A 13,351-nucleotide genomic window follows, 5' to 3' on the forward strand; every position below is an offset into this window, starting at 1 on the left:
AAAAGCCTAACTTCGGCGGCTTTCGTCGGCAGCCATCACAGAGCATCTGGTTGTAACGAGTGCAGTGACGGCCTGTATTGAGCAATAAAAGCTACAACACTGCTTATTCTCTTTGCATAAAATCTCTACGGTCCTTTATATCACCCGTGGGATCGTTGTTAAAGCGACGCTTTCTTTGCACGGTTACTGCTGCAGGCTGCGGATGGGTAGGTCGATGTTTCGACGGACATAATTAATTAATTACTTAGTAACAGCGAAGCTGTTTAGGCCAGCCGTAATTTGTGGTGCGTATCAAGGAAACTATTAAGAAAGAAAATAAAATAAACTTTCTTGCCAAGGCGGGATTCCAACCCGCCTCGGCCGGAACTGGTGCGATAACTGGCACATGAATTTAAATCCTAACAAATGCAAACTAATAACTGTCTCTCGGAAGTAAGTGTCCCCCGGTTCTAAGGCGAGCGTCGTAACCACTAGGCTATACAGCCACGCTTCCCGAAGATGCATGTATGCCGACCATATCATTGCGTTCGAGCGTCGTCGTCTCCGTCCAAAGCTGGAGCGTTCGTACGCTCGTGCTCTGAAATGTGAAGAGGTTTTGCGTGCTATGAGAGCAAGAGAGAGCGAGACGCATTCACGGAGTGGGTCTCCTGGAATGTAGTGTCGGCAATGGAACGCGGTGTCGGTGTTGCAAGCTGCGCTATGCAACGCGCGTCTCGGCCATAAGTCCGAGACGCGCGAAACGACATTATCATCATCATGAGTAATAAAATTAAAAGTTTGCGCGCACTTCCGGAAAATGCTGGGCTATGATCGCGCAGCTTCGCTGTTTGAAGCGTTGCGCGGCTGAGTGGAAGGGTAAGCGTTTTTTTTTTATTTATTACGTAGTGCAGACTAATATGGTCCAAGCAGGACGGGCACTACATTTTACAAAAGGTCTGTATTAGAAAAACAGCAAAAAAATGATAGCATCAGAGGAAAGAACACATATGAAAACGAGATCATCTGTTCATGCAGCGCGCCATAAGGTTCTGTTAGGCTATTCCAGTCGGATACAGAACGCGGAAAAAACGAAAGCCTATAAATATTAGTTCTTGCAAAGCAAGGGGTTAGACAGTTTCTTTGGTAATGTCGCGCTGGTCTTGCAGACATTGACCAAAGGAACTGTGTGCGATCTATAGCCATTTTAACGTTAAGAAGTAAGCTCAAAAAGTTCAGATGGCATTTTTTTCTTCTCGATTCAAGTAGTTCAATGTTGGCTTTCATGAGTTCAGAAGGATAATCAGTGTACTTAAATTTAGAATAGATATACCCGACAGCTTTTCGCTGAATTCTTTCTAACTTTTTAATGTTAAGTTTAGTGTAAGGATCCCATATAATAGAACAATATTTAAGCTTAGGTCGTATGAATGTGAAATAGCCAAGAAGTATAACGCTAGCAGGATAATTTCGAAGTTTATGTTTTAGGTAACAGAGCTTGCGGAAAGCTGATAAGCAAATGTTGTCAATGTGCTGATTCCGGAGAGGTCACTAGTGATCCTCACTGCTAGGTGCTTGTAATTCTTAACCTGCTTCAAATGAAACGATGTCAGGTTATAAGTGTATTTAGGTGGAGTTTTCCTAAGCGTTACACAAAGATAAACAGTTTTATCGGTATTAACAGTCATGCTAAAATCTGCGACCACTTGGATAGATTAGCAAGATTATAATTCAGCTGAACCTGATCATGCACACCTGATTTCCCGAAATAAAACATAATCATCAAATAACCTAATTTTAGTTCCTGGAGTAACTACAGAGATAATGTCATTTATATATAAAAGAAACAGCAAGGGTCTTAGAACACTGCCTTGAGGCATACCTGATCACACAGGAAGACAGCAGGAATTACAACCATCAATTGAAGCGAACTTCCTTCGATTATGTAGGTAATAAGAAACACAGGAGACAAAAATTTTAGGAAGGGTAATATTTATGAGCTTATGAAGCAATTTTTTATAGATAACTCTGTCAAAGGCTTTGCTAAAGTCTAAAATAAGGCGTCAATTTGTCCATTATTATCAATGCATGCTGCAAATGAATGAACTACCGTGACCATGTTAAAAATTTGTTCTATAACTGTGTTGAAAGCTAGACAGTACAGAGTTTTTCTTAAGAAATTCCAATATTTTTGAATATCCGAATGTTACATACGCACGAAGTGAAAGTACCAGGAAGCGGGCTTATATACTGAGCTTACTGACGCGCGTACTTATTTTTCATTTTTCCGGGGACAGTATTTTACCCACTAACCTAAATTGACCCGCATATCAGACTTCCGACGATCGGCGAGTGTGCTCGCTGCTATCGCTGTACGGAGTGTTACTTATTTTGCTTGGCGCATGTTCACCCAATAGAGAGCTAAATTCGCAAGTTTTCTCATTGAGTCTTCGCCGTTACTACAGTGTTACATCTGGTGGAACTCCCGTTGCGTTAATCTACCGGACGTCAAATCTACATCCTGAAGACTACACAAGCGTTGCCCCGGACCACCGAGGACACCAAAGGCTACAAAACTTGCCCCCGGAGCAGGAACCTGAGACAACCAGGAAGATCGTGCCTAAGTGAACTACCACAATGCTGGACCGAGCATCGCCTGCAGCCATCGTACTGCAACAATCCAGGGGTACCTATCTTCCGCGGAACTTTATCTGACGACAAGTAAACCTGGCTCGAGACATTCCAAAAAGTGACAACCTTCAACAAATAGAACTCTGAGGACAAGCTGCGTCATGTGCACTTCTGTTTGGAGGATGCCCCGGAGGCATGGTTCGAGCACCGGGAGTCCACCCTGACAGCATGGGACCTCTTCCGAAGTAACTTCCTGAGGACCTTCACGAGCGTTCTCCGAAAAGAAAGGGCCAAAGTTATACTGTAAGCCCGACAGCAGCTACCTAACGAGGAAGTTGCCATCTTTACGAAAGAAATAACTCGTCGTTTCCGCCATGCCGACCCGCAAATGCCCGAGAAGAGAGTTTTCCTACGTGTGCGTGGTGTGAAGCAATAATTTTCACCGGAATGATACAGAACCCGCCGGAGACCTTCGAGAAGTTTCTTTGTGAGGCCACAAAACAGCAAGAAAACAGTCGACCCGCAGAACCGGCAATGCAACCGCCGCACGCTCACGACAAACTACGCCGAAGGTAAATGACTGCGTGAGATCATCATAACGCTCTGGCGCGAGGAGCTTCAAAAGTTCCCTTCATCGCAGCCTCAAGTGGCTTCGATTGTCGAAATCGTGCAGCAGGAGATCAAGCAATCACAAGGCGGCTCTGAACCACCGCAGCATCAGCCAGAAGCGGTGAACTAAGCCGCTGCTACCCGCTTTCGCATCCCCCCCTCCGCGCCCACGTTAGGCCTCGCCAGGAATCCGTCATCAGACGATGCCACCACCGCCGCCTCCAGCCCAGCCGGTCGTCGGTCCGCGCAACGCGCCAAGGAAGACGAACATGTGGCACGCCGCCGACCACCGTCCGCTGTGGAGAAGCGGGCCACGCCTACCGCTGATGCCCGTATCGTGAGATGGGCTTACGAGGGTTCTCCGTCAACGAACCGCGTCCACAACAAGGCGAAGGATCAGACGGGGCATTCTGCAAGAGTCCACCTAGTTCATTTCGGCTGGAGCCAATCAGCAGCAACCGAAATGGACAGTCCACTAGGTGGTCTCTTACAGAATACCCCTCCCCCCCTCGTGATATGGCCGACCATATCGCCGCAATGCAGTACAGACGTCGAAGACCTTACCGTTCACCGTCACCAAGACGCTACTTGTCACAACAGCGCTGACCAAACACTGGCCCAGCCCGGCGCCCGTCCATACACCCATATCCGGAAAACTAAAAGTAACAATTGATGGAGGTACAGTTGCTGTTTGTCGAAAGGACGAAGATCCTCCACCGTCGGCGATGACGTTGAAAAAACCACCTCGATGATGTCGCAAAGTAACGCCGCCATCCAGATGCTACCTCGAAGCCAAGTAGATACCGCTATAATAAAGCCCGAGGACGCGACGTCAGAGCACCAGCACAACGCGACGAAACAGTGATCCGAAGCCACGGCCTAATCGCAATTCAAGTCAAAGAACCACCGGTCTTGACTTTCTTATCGATGGCCAAAACGTCACTGCCCTGGTCGACAAAGGAGCCGACTACTACGTCGTCAATGGAGAGCCCACCACCAAGTTCAGGAATCTAAAGACTGCTTGGGAAGGCCCCCAAATCCAGACTGCTAGAGGACAGCTGATTACGCCGACTAGAACACAAAGGAAGAATTACTGTTGATGACCGTATCTACCCAGCCACCTTCGTTATCCTCCAACATTGCTCGCGAGATGTAATTATCGGCATGGAATTCTTGAGCCAACAGGGTGCGATCATCGACCGGTTCAAGTCAAGAACGCTATACCGCCGGAGAGTTCCCTGAGTCACCATGTCTTGAGCGATTTATGATGAAGTCAGAGTAACGCCTCGATTCAGCATCATTATTTCTTTAGGCAATGAAACACGCGCAGAGGTAGAAGGCCTCGTCGAGAGTAACCAACATCTAATGCTCGAGAGAGAGACGGAGAACGAAACCTTTATTTGCATAAAAGCAATAAGATCCTCCTCGCGAGGGATCCCGCGCCTAGGTTACGAACAGGACCCTAGTGGGCCCTGGCGGCGCCTTCGGATTGCTCTGTAATATCGGATTGAATTTTCGAGTCGGAGCTGAGGAGCGCAGCTCGCCACCCCCTCCCACCAGGGAAATCGGCCCTGAAGGGGACCTTTGGGCATTCCGCTCTGTCGCCGCAATCTTTACATCTATCCGAACGGATGTCTGGTGCGTATACTTAGAACCGCCGGGTTCGCAAAAGTGCCCATTTGGAGGAAGCCCCATGTCGTCACCTGCCTTCTGTTAAACTCCATCTTATCCGGAGGATAGATCCTTCTCTCTAACTCTTCTTCTCTCTGTTGTGTGTTATCGCTGTATTAAATGCGGAGCATTTATTGGCGAAGATTTGCTACTTTGACAGTATCTATCTAGCCGCCTACGACTTTGTGCTCTCATGGTCGTATCATTAATTTGGTATGTACCAAAATTGTCATACTATGACAGGAGTGTATGGCGAACATAAATGATAGGTGATGACATAAATGTCGTGACATGCGTGTCTAGTAGGTCATGACAAAGACCCAGCGAAATAGATTACCACTCAAAAGCCACTGAAAGTGGGTTCGGACGTGTGTACTAAGTGAAGGAAACACTAAAGCATGATGGTTGAAGTCATAGTCATGAGCATGACTCAGCGAAAATGACAATGACTAAGCGAAGAAAGATTAACACTCAAAAACCAATGGAATAGGTTCGAATAGGGTCCTAGAGGAGGGAAAAGGCTAAGCTTGTTGGTCGAAGTCATGGTCATAACCGAGACTGAGCAAAATGACAATGACTCAGCAAAAAAAAGTTTAACACTCAAAAACCACTGAAATGAGTTCGGACGTCACTACTAGGTGAAGGAAACACTGACGAATGGTGGTAGACGTCATTGTCATGAGCATGACGAAGGCTTTCGCCTTAAGGTCTCTTAGCTGTAGCTAAATGGACTCCTGAGGGCTCATGACAAGAATTCCATGACAAACGCATGTCATGACATGCGTTTCATGTAGGTCATGAAAGAGCCGCCTACGTCTTGGTGCTCTGGTGGTCGTTTCGTTAACTTCGGAGGCTCAACGCACACTGCTTCGCATAACATCGATTCCCACAGAGCGTGGGATCTGCCCGTATTTTAACAATTTTTTCAAGTCTTGTGCTTTTTTTGATTATCATCGAAGTCGCTGCAGAGGATCGGTCTTTAAGCCCTCGAGCCATGTTATGTGTGGCATCGCTTCCAGGGAGAGAGGTGTGAGCTAGCGCCCACATTACTCACACGCCCTCTCGGTCCTTGTATTTGCTCAGTAAATTGGCTGGGAATTTTTAATGCGCCCCTGTGCAAAGTTTCTTATGGCATTTTATGAATAACTAATTATAGGCGTAGATTTGGTAGATACCATGGCGAGAGCTATGGCTGCCTCTTCGGCATCTTTAATTGAGTTCATTTTATTGAATCTCTCACCTTATATCTTTCTTGATAGTATACCACTGCAACTGCGATAACTGCGATCCTTCCTTCTTTAATGTATTCAGCTGCATCTACGTACAGAGTCTCTGTCTCTACCTATTCTCCTGTGCATGCTTTTTGCCATTGCCTCTCTCCGTTCTTTGTAGTATTCTGGATGCATGTTCTTTAAGATCGGCAGTATAATCATCCATTCCCGCACCTCATACGGGATGTTGACATTATGTCCAAAGTGATTTGTGTAGTTGATTCCCAGCTTCCCTAGGATATTTATGCCGGTTTTGCTTTGTGTTAGCCTTTCATATTGCGCCATCTTTTGTGCCTCCTTTAGTTTGTCTAGCGTGTTACGCATTCCCAGTTCCATGAGCTTCTCATTTGGAGTGTTTATTGGCATCCTGATTGCTTGTTTTGTGACCCTCGAATGATTCAGTTTTTTTTCTTGCTCTGTAACTTTAATATAAGGAATGGAATATGTGATGCGACTAATAATAAAGGCATATATTAATTATAGTCTTATTATATTGTTACGACGCGAGACAGGGTTTATTCAACAGGCCTCAGGGCGAGCCTCTCACGAGCAAAAACGTTCTCCTTCTCGTCTTCTCCGCTCACACTCCTTCCTCTTCTACTAATGCGGCTACATTGACTGTAATATTTCTCCCCTCATAGACGAAGCCCGCCGGGCAAGTCAGCTAAGTTCTCGGTGTGAAGGGCTTGAGACGAGCGACATGCACAACCTCAGTCTTGGCGGAGCGGCGTCCAGTTGCGGTGAGACGCGCTAGTCGATAATTCACTTCACTGAGCTGGTCAACAATAACGTACGGGCCAGTATAGTTGGCGAGAAGTTTCTGACACAGGCCACGTTTGCGCACCGGACACCATAGCGAGACTAGATCCCCTGGAGAATAGGTGAAATCCCGATGGTGCCTGTCGTACCGTGCTTTTGACCGGTCTTGCGAAGCCAGAGTACGTATGCGGGCCAAGCGTCGAGCTTCTTCAGCGAGACACACAGTCTCGGCGATGGTGAGATTGTCGTGGGTGGAGAAAGAAAATATGGTGTCCAGTGTGTGACGCGGTGGACGAGCGCAGAGCAGGAAAAACGGGCTGTAGCCAGCAGTCTCGTGATTTGCTGTGTTAAAAGCGTATGTGATGAAGGGCTAAATGTCGTCCCAGTTTTTATGGTCTGATGCGACGTACATGGACAACATGTTCACCAGTGTGCGGTTGGCACGCTTGGTCAGCCCATTTGTTTGCGGGTGATACGGTGTTGAGTGGCGGAAGCTGTAAGCGCATAATCGAAGAAGCTCTTCCACTACATCTGCAGTAAACTGGCGGCCGCGGTCACTGATGATTATACTCGAGGAGGGCCTTCACGGAGAATGATCGAATGCAGCAGAAAAAAGGAAACTTGGCTGGCGGTGGCACATGGCAAAGCAGCCGTCTCGCAGTACGGGGTCAGATGGTCGGCAGATACGATGATACAACGGTTCCCTTTCGATGAACGGGGAAAGGGACCCATGAGATCAATTCCAGCTTGCTCGAAAGGAGAGCTCGGAGGCGTCAGTGGTTGTAGGAGGCCGGCTGGCGTCGTAGTTAGGTGTTTGTGGGCCTGACACTGAGCGCAACTGGCCACATACATTTCAGTCGACCGACGCATTCGGGGCCAGTAAAACCGTTCTTGGGCACGATGAAATGTACGCGCTGCTCCGAGATGTCCGGAGGTAGGATCGTCGTGCATAACCTGCAGAATAGTGGAGCGTAGCTTCTCCGGAACTACAAGAAGAAAGCAGGCACCAGTGGTTGCGAAATTCCTCTTGTAGAGGAGGCCATCACGAACACAATATTCTCGGCTTGTTGTGGAGTCATTCGCAGCGTTGAAAAGCGGCTCTAAGCTGAGGTCTTCTCGCTGCTCCTTCTCGAAGGTCTATTTATCAGGAAATGCAGGTGCCAAAGGAGCAATCAAATGATCAAAGTTATCGGCATCACAAAGAGTGGTGTTTAGCGGCATTCGCGAAAGGCAGTCAGCATCAGCGTGTCGGCAACCACTCTTATATGAAACTGTGAAGTTGTACTCCTGGAGACGTAGAGCCCAGCGCGCGAGTCGACCAGTGGGATCACGAATATTGACAAGCCAGCACAACGAATGATGATCTGTGACGATTGTGAATGGGCGTCCATACACGTACGAGCGAAAACGTTGCACAGCAAAAATGACCGCTAGGCATTATTGCTCCATAACGGTGTAATTGCGTTCAGGCTTACTTAACGTACGACTCGCATAAGCAATGACGTGCTCGTTCCGACCGCATCGCTGAACGAGGACTCCACCGACCCCCACGCCACTCGCATCGGTGTGGATCTCTGTCGGTGCGGCTGGGTCGAAATGCCGAAGGATGGGACCCGTCGTCAGTAAGAACTTCAGTTGACGAAAAGAGGCGTCACACTCGTGAGTCCACTCAAAAACGGCGTCCTTATGCAGAAGACAAGTCAGGGGATAGGCGACATCGGCAAAAGCAGGTATAAATCGGCGGAAATACGAGCAGAGGCCTAGGAAACTACGAAGCTATTTAACAGACCAAGGAGGCTTAAACGCTTCAACAGCTGCTGTCTTTTGTGGATCAGGCCTGATACCATCCTTGTCTACAAGACGGCCAAGCACCAATGTCTGCCGCTTACTGAAGTGACATTTCTTAGAATTGAGTACTAGGCCGGCGTGTTCGATGCAGTCTAAGACTGCTTCCAGGCGCCTGTTGTGCTCTTCAAAAGTGCTTCCAAAGATGACAACGTCGTATAGGTAATACATGCAAATATGCCATTTGAGGCCTGGAAGAATGATGTCCATAAATCTTCCGAAAGTCGCGGGTGCGTTGCAAAGCCCAAACGGCATGACGTAGAACTCAAAAAGGCCATCCGCGGTTATAAAGGCCGTTTTTTCTTTATCCGCCGGGTGCATTGGGATTTGCCAGTACCCCGATCGGAAATCTACAGAAGAAAAGTAGCATGCTGAATGAAGGCAATCCAATGCGTCATCAATCCTTGGAAGAGGGTAAACGTCTTTCTTGGTAATGGAATTCAGACGGCGGTAGTCCACACAAGATCTCCAAGTATCGTCTTTCTTTTTCACAAGTATAACTGGAGCAGCCCACGGACTAGATGATTCCTGAATTACTCCTTTCTGTTGCATTTCGTGAACCTGTTCGTCCATAACCTGGCGCTCTGACGGTGACACTCGATAGGGTTTCTGTCGAACAGGCTGCGCCGACCCCGTGTTAATTCTCTGCTTGGTTTGAGACGCAAGAATGGAAGGCGCGTTATCCCCCTGGGCGAAGTCGAAGATGCTTAAGTGTTTAGTCAGGACGTTCACTAATGTACGGCGCTCGTCCGTGCTGATCGACTTGCTGATCATCGGCAGAATCTTCGAGTCTTCCGAGCAGACGCCAACTCGTCTATGTGGAGCATCTGCGAGCACGGCGACTGGCGTTGATCTGTGCTTTTTGAAGGAAGCAAGCTTCATGCCAGCAGGTACCACTGCATTTTCGCTTGAAGGGTTGACAACCCATAATTTAGAGCGCCGCTGAGCAACAGACACAAGACAATGTGGTAGAAAAATCTTCTTCTTCATGCACGGTAAGTACGCCGGCTCTACTGTGGCGTCGAACGCCTGATGAGTGGTAGTAGCGCAGCCCACCGGCACACACACAGCTGACAAAGCAGGCACAAGAGTGTCCTCACAGGCATGAAATGCGCCATCCTCGTTCGGAGCATCTTGCATGAGCTCGTAAGAAATCTCACCACTCACAAACATCACCCCTGTTCGGCAATCAACGGTGGCACCGCACATCTGTAGGAAATCAATACCTAATATAACATCATGTGAGGAATGGGGCAGGATTGTAAATTCAGTCGTGAAAACTCTACCACCCAGTGACACTTGTGCAGTGCAAAAAGCAACAGGCCGCAACGAATCTCCGCTCACGCCACAAAATTTTGCCACGTGGTTCCATTGAAATACCACTTTGCGTCCTAATAACCTCTGGAAAGCGAGACTCATCACAGAAACAACAGCACCTGTGTCCACTAACGCCAGTGTAGACACACCCTCAACGAGGACTTTCACTTTGTTCTTCAACATAAACACAGGCGGAGGCACATCTTTCCGCAGCGAATCTCTAGCCACCTCACCTCCATTGGCCGGCGCTCTCTAGTTTTCCGGCGGTGGTGATCTTGAACGACGCCGTGGTTAAGGAGACCGGTGCAATCGAGGAACAGGAGGTGGCGTCACGCTACGATCGGAGGCAGGTGAGCGGTTCCGGAAGTTTCCTTGCCAAAAGTTGCTGCTAGAAGCCGATTGTGCCATAGAAGGCCATTGGGTGTTGGGCGCTGGGGCAGCAAGTTGATCGTTCCGAGACCTTTGGCGATGAGGACAAAAACGGCATATATGGCCAAGAACACCGCAGATGTAGCATGTCGGAAGCGGACGGCTTCTGCGGTAGTCTTCAGAGCCGTCAGACACGCCTGCACGCCAAGGACGAATGACTGGGTGGTAACGCGGAGCATTGCCAGTGGTGGGGCGTCCAGAGGAACGTGCGTAACGAGGGCGAGGTTCAAATCGGTTATCCGAAGAGTAGTGGCCTCTCGACGCCGGTGTGTGTCGGTACTCTGATAAATCCGCGACGTTGACCGACGGTTGCCATCCATTCAAAGGTGGAGAAGTCGCCGGGCCATGCGACAAGGAGGCATCAGAGACATCAGGCAGGCGACGTGCCCTATAGTTGTGCCTGTCCTTCGCGGACGATCTGTCGTATGGTCGACGCCAAGTCAAATGAAGAGCTCATATCGATGCTGGCCACAGTGGTAACATTGGCCAATCGGCCAATCTTTGGCGTTATTCGGCGCATCTTCAGCGCCTCGAACTTACGGCATTGCTTCATGACATCAGACACTGAAGCGAGACTGTCCTTGCCGATCAGAAAATTGTAGACATCCTCTGCTATGCCCTTGAGCAGGTGCCCGACCTTGTCTTCCTCGGACATTCTTGCGTTGGCTTGCTTGCACAATTTCAAGATCTCTTCTATGTAGGCAGTGCAAGTCTCACCAGGTAGCTGTGCTCTCTGTGCCAGGGTGTGCTCTGCGGGTTTCTTTTTTGCGTCCGAGTCGCCAAAGCATTCATTTAGGTCATTAACGAAACGTTCCCACGTTGTTAATAATTCTTCGTGATTCTCAAACCACACCAGGGCAGTGTCAGTGAGAGCGAAGACAACGTTGTTTAGCTGGTCGGTAGTGTCCCAGTCGTTGGACTTGCTGACCCGTTGGTAATGCCTGAGCCATTCTTCTACATCTTCACCTGCTCTCCCGGCGAAAACCCGAGGTTCTCGGTAGTAGCGACCAGTAGGCATTGATCCCGGAGCGGCAGGTATCGGTCCCCGAGCGTCTCCTTCGTTGGCCATGGTAACAGGCGAAGGTGGTAGTCCGGCGAGGCGACGACTCCGGTGAAGAATAAATGGCTCCGGGTCTGTCGTTACTTCAAGTACACCGCACCTCCACCAGAACTGTTACGACGCGAGACAAACAGTTTATTCAACAGGCCTCAGGGCGAACCTCTCACGAGCAAAAAACGTTCTCTTTCTCGTCTTCTCCGCTCACACTCCTTCCTCTTCTACTAATGCGGCTACATTGTAATATTATTTTTGTCGCTCATACCCTGGTATTTGCTTGCGATTCTTTTGATTGAATGCATGATTTGCTGCGTGCTATTCTACAGAAATCTGATTGTGTCTGTTTGAAACGATTTAGTATTTTTATCTTGTCTACTATGGTCATTTATTTGTTACGAACGTAATTTTTTATACTGGACTTGTCTCTGTTGCTTCTTCTGCTTCTACTCGTTGGACTGTAGAACAAGAGTTCCGACTTTTCCGGGGAGCATTCCAGGCCCTTTTCCACCATGTATTCTGCTATGGCGTCCACTGCTTTTTAACGCGACAGCGTCAAGGGCCACCTGTCGCACGAAATTATGGCGTCGGTGTCGGCGGGGGCGTGGATGTCGGCGTCTGTGGCGAAAAAATTATCCGCAACCACCCCGACCGCGCAGGCCCTCCACGTGGCGCAAGGTGTTAGTGCAGGTGCAAATCATTCCGAACATAGGCGGAAAGTTTACATTTTTCCGGGAGGGGGCGGGGGGCTGAGGCCCGATTAGCTTTCCGAAACCTACACACGCACGCCCACACACACACACACACACACACACACACACACACACACACACACACACACACACACACACACACACACACACACACACACACACACACACACACACACACACACACACACACACACATATATATATATATATATATATATATATATATATATATACAGAGTCCTGATAAAGGCCGGACCCCGGCCGAAACGTCAGTAAAATCCTGTTGTTTTTCCTACGTGCTTCTATTTATTGAACTATATATATATATATATATATATATATATATATATATATATATATATCCGTTGCTAACAATCCTCTATTGCCGCTTTACGGCGACAGCACCTATATCGACACTCCAGGCAAATTTTAGCCGTTGTCGTCGCCTTGATGTTCCGTATTAACTCCAAAACCCATATAAATGAGCGACCCGTACACTGTGGGTGTGGGAAAAAACACGTAACAGTGAGCCGAAAAGGATGGCGGCTTACATGTGCATTATCTTCCCACGCTTACATTCGGCTTAGTTGTAGGTAACGTATTCAAATGCGAATGGGAAGGAGAGCACGTAAAAATAGCCAGATAATGATGATAAATCTGATTTTCGGAGTTGCGGTGAATCCGCAGCTGCGCGAACCGTTCGCCTCCGCTGCCGGCGTTCTTCATAATGCTTGCGTTGTGAAAGCGAGTGCTTGAGGTCATCCAGTGAGGTATTTACAGGTTTACAGGGTGCGTGCATTACACTATGTTTGCTATTTTAATTTTAGGTGAATGTTTACTACAATTTATACGGCCGCTATAACTAGCGTATAGACTCATGTAAGGGCCGCACTTTTCTGTCGTGATTTTGATGGGACCGGGCCGTTTGACCTCATTTTTCCAACTACGAGTATGAAATCAGCCGTAAAAATCGGCGATCGCCTCCTCTCGACATCCAGTAGCGACGCGCGAAAGTACGCTGCGCGCAGAATCAGAATCAGCGCACGGAACGCGATTGCCTCTCGGTTAGATGTCTT

Source organism: Dermacentor silvarum, chromosome 6, assembly GCF_013339745.2.
Source record: "Dermacentor silvarum isolate Dsil-2018 chromosome 6, BIME_Dsil_1.4, whole genome shotgun sequence".
Classification (NCBI taxonomy): Eukaryota; Metazoa; Arthropoda; class Arachnida; order Ixodida; family Ixodidae; genus Dermacentor; species Dermacentor silvarum.